At 39.2% G+C, this 4,395-nt stretch overlaps 1 non-coding gene across 1 annotated transcript; it reads left to right on the plus strand.

Annotated features, from left to right (window-relative positions):
- The first annotated feature begins 3,273 nt into the window (after window positions 1-3,273).
- On the plus strand, window positions 3,274-3,379 carry LOC140956428 (small nucleolar RNA R71). The gene has a single exon (XR_012171467.1). It is a non-coding gene; the product is annotated as a small nucleolar RNA R71 (small nucleolar RNA).
- Window positions 3,380-4,395: the final 1,016 nt, after the last annotated feature.

The raw sequence follows: 4,395 nt of genomic DNA on the forward strand, positions 1-4,395 counted from the left end.
GCATCTTCCTCGTGAGTAGGGAAATCACAATTCCGCTTAGCAAGTTTCCGTTGGAGGTCTTCCACACAAATGGCCTTCATCGCCTGTAACCATTCCTCATCATCACGGAATACAACTCCATCCCTGGCACACAATTCTGAAATGATAGTGGGAAAGAAGAGGCCGACATGACTATTGTAAGCACTCAATATAATCTGAGAATTTATAAGTTTGCCCACGTTGATGTCGTATCCCTCTGTTAAAGCAAACAGTAGCACCGCCCGCTTTTTTGCACCTCGCTCTTATGCGAGACCGGCATCATCTGTCGGGCTACAAATAGATACCAAAGGGCAATTCCAGCTTTCAAATATTTCTCGTCAAAACAGCTTGGCTGTCCGCCCAACGGTTTCCACATCGCGCCCGGATGGCACGACGTTGCGAGTATCATATCATAGTTGGGGTCGGCTTCCAATACCTCAAATCGAGAGTCATCAACTTCAACCGTCTCTAATAGTGCGTTTATTGTAACAGAGTCAGACGGTACAAGTCGAGCTCTCACAAAAACCTTACCATCCTTCCCTTCCGCCGCATTGGCATAGAGTTCCCGAACCACTTTGACCACTGCCGCCTTCGATTGATTTCCAAATTGTTCCCATCCACTCCTATCCAACTCCACAAGAGGATCTAAATATCTTCAAACTGCCTACGGAATCCCTTCTCGGCAATGGGGTTTCTATAAATCTTAGCATGATCATATCGACCTTAGCTGCCTCACTCACAAAACGATATCTTATCAAATGACGAAGATGACGAGGAAGAGCCGGGTTTACCTTTTTGTTTCTTGGGAGCCATGGTGGTGGATGATAGAGAAGGTGACCTGCGGGAAGAAGATGACCGGAGAGCGGGAGATGCTTGATTCCTAATGAAGAGTGTGCCACATTGCCAAAAATTGGACTTGGGACTGAAATTTCTGCACAAAGAAACGAGAAGAGGCGATAGAGAGTGTTAGGGATTTGAGAGATCTGCAGAATGAGAAAAGGGAAAGGGAATCGCGTTTTTTAATTTTAGTCGCGCTCAAGCGGTAGAAAATTACAGCTCGAGCGCCGAGCTCTCTGGAATTTTTCTCCCGACATAAACGTTCGCACTCGAGTGGTATAAAATTACCGCTCGAGCGCCGAGCTCTCTGGAATTTTTTTTATTTTATTGAGAATAACAGTAAAAATAAATAATAATAATAAATAAATAAAAATAACTTACAAAAAAATAGAATTAAATGCAAGATAAGGGAAAGAGAGCTAGTTCTCAATTTATAGTCGAGAGCTTGACTGTCGGTCAGTCTCAATTCGGATTGTCTTGGAACCGGGTGATTCCAAGTTGTGGCTCAATTTTGCCACCCATGTAGTGCTCTTTAGTCGCTGTGCATTGACCGTAAATGTCACATCCTTTCCATCGTGCAGTTCCACGGCTCCCGACGGGTACACTTTAGAAACCACAAACGGATCAGACCATCGCGACTTCAATTTTCCGAGAAATAATTGCAACCGAGAGTTGTAGAGCAGGATATTTTCACCTTCTTTGAATTCCCTTTCGATGATCCGCCTATCATGAGCTTTCTTTGTCTTTTCTTTGTCTGACAGTGCAAGATCATATGCCAGATTCCGGAATGCCTCCAACTGATCCAGTTGAAGCAGACGTCGTTCACCTGCATCAGTAAAGTTAAAGTTTAGTGCTTTTGTAGCCCAATATGCCGGATGCTCTAACTCTACAGGTAGATGACACGCTTTACCAAACAATAACCTATATGGTGTAGTGCCTATAGGTGTTTTGAACGCAGTTCTATATGCCCAAAGAATATCATCTAACTCACTGACCAGTCTTTCCGACTGACACCTACAACTTTTTCCAGAATCCGTTTGATCTCTCGGTTCGACACTTCCACTTGACCACTCGTCTGGTGATGATAGGGGGTAGAGATCTTATATGTGACACCGTATTTGCTCAAAAGTTTTTCAAAGAGTTTGTTGCAAAAATGGGTGCCACCATCACTAATGATTGCTCGTGGTGTCCCAAACCAGTTAAAAATATTTTTCTTTAAAAATTTCAAGACCACTTGAGCATCATTAGTGGCATATGCTTGTGCTTCTACCCACTTAGACACATAGTCAACCGCCACCAAAATATACTTTTTCGTGAACGAGCTGGGAAACGGTCCCATGAAGTCTATCCCCCACACATGAAAGACCTCACACTCAATGATATTATTCAATGGCATTTCATGACAGTTAGAGATGTTACCTGTCCGCTGGCATTTATCACAGGCTAGCACATAAGAACGAGCATCCTTAATGAGGTTTGGCCAATAAAACAACATTGAAGTACCTTAGATGCCGTCTTTTTTGGCCCAAAATGACCACCTACCTCACGGTTATGGCAATGGTTAAGAATTTGACCGAACTCCTCCTCTGCAACATACCTTCTTATCATGGAATCTGCACAGATCTTAAACAAAAATGGTTCCTCCCAAAAATAATGTTTCATGTAAGAAAAAAATTTCTTACGTTGGTGAAACGATAGATTGGGTGGTGGACTTAGACATACCCGGCTCTCTACTTGCTATCATCTTTGCTAACTGTCCAATCTGATTTTCTAGCCCCTTTATCGATGCATCTTGATTTTGGAGTCTAGTTTCGGTAGATGAGATGAACTTAGACATCCATCTACTCCAAATTGGACTTCTCTTCTCTAGGAGGGTTAGATATGTACATCGGTTGTTTCCCATATTGTTGTCCTCCTTGTGGTCGATTCTGACTATTTTGACCACCCCACGAGAAGTTGGGATGTTTCCTCCATCGAGGATTATATGTGTTCGAATACGGATCATTCCTAGGACGGTTTAGGACTTTCACTTGATTCACGGGTGCCTCATTTTGCACATAGAAGGGATTGTCATCTTGACAGTCCTTCACAAAATGTTCACCCCTACACTTATCACAGAATATCTCTTGAAGACGCATAGCCGTGCTACCCATATTCAAGCCATCCAGTTTCCTGTTCAAGACATCAAGTTGTGCAGTAATAGCAGAAAGGTCAGTTACCTGGTGAACTCCTACACTTCTCCGCTGGTTGTTCTTTTTAGACTGAGGATGATAGCTGCTAGCTGCCATCTCCTCCAATAACTCATATCCTTCCTCAGCAGTTTTTCTCAACAGGTTCCCACAAGCAGCAGCATCTATCATAGTATGATTAGGAGTAAGCAGGGCATAATAAAAGGTTTGAACAACTAACCCAAATGGAAGTTCGTGATGAGGACATCTTCTTAATAGATCTTTGAAGCGCTCCCATGCCTCATATAAAGACTCCTGCTCGAATAGAGAAAATGTGGTGATGTTTGCCCACAGCTTCATGGTCTTAGATGTAGGGAAATATTTGATGAGAAACGCTTTTGCCATTGATGAAACTTAAAATTAATAATTTATTATATGTTAAAACCTATATTTTAAAATTTAAGTTTCATTAAAATTATAAAATTATGTTATTTTAGTATTGTGTGTTTATATTTAAATGTCTTACTAAATATGTTTTATTTTCAGGTTTTCTACGTGTTGGTAAAATAATGATAACTCAAGCTAGAAATTTCAAATGGAGGTGATTCAAACATATTTGGAATCCTTGAGAAATTATCTACAACTTTTCAGAAGACATGATTGCCTAAAAAGTTGGTTAAGATGATCAAATTGTGAAAATATCAAAATGAGGACAAATTTTCTTTCACCATGACCAGCATATAGTAAAAAAAATCATAACTATTTCAATATTTAACCAAATGAGGTGAACCAAATAGACAAATTCATCTACAAAAATTCCCCACTTGTTTGCTGTTTTGAGCAGAGTCAAATTCGGTGATTAAAGTTGTGGAACAAAGCATCGAAAGAAGGGACATGGAATTAAAGTTGGAAGAGACAAAGACTACTATTACAACTACATGGCATTAATAAAATTTTTGACCCTTTCTCTCATTTGGCCTATAAATAGAGGCCTTGTGCTAGCTTAAAATCATTCTATCTTATTGTAAAATATAGTGTGAGTGTGTATAAAAGTTCTAAGTTCCAATATATTTTTCATTTTTCAAATTATGAGTGATGTTTTTAGTGTTGATCAAAAGTAAGTTCATGGAAAGCTAAATCTATTATGTCAAGGTGAAGAGGTTGAATTCTTGGTGAAGTAAGATTGTTTATATTTTGTATATTCTTTCTTTATTTCTTTTCATTTTGCTAATATCTTTTTATTGTAGGTATAAAAATGAATTATTTGTTGTTATCAATTTACATCAAATTCTTGACACCATTGAAGTGGTTATCTTGATTTGTTGTTTAATTTTGATACAATAAATATTTCTTCAATTATTATTGTTATATT

The sequence above is a fragment of the Primulina huaijiensis genome, chromosome 13, assembly GCF_012295235.1.
Source record: "Primulina huaijiensis isolate GDHJ02 chromosome 13, ASM1229523v2, whole genome shotgun sequence".
Taxonomy (NCBI): Eukaryota; Viridiplantae; Streptophyta; class Magnoliopsida; order Lamiales; family Gesneriaceae; genus Primulina; species Primulina huaijiensis.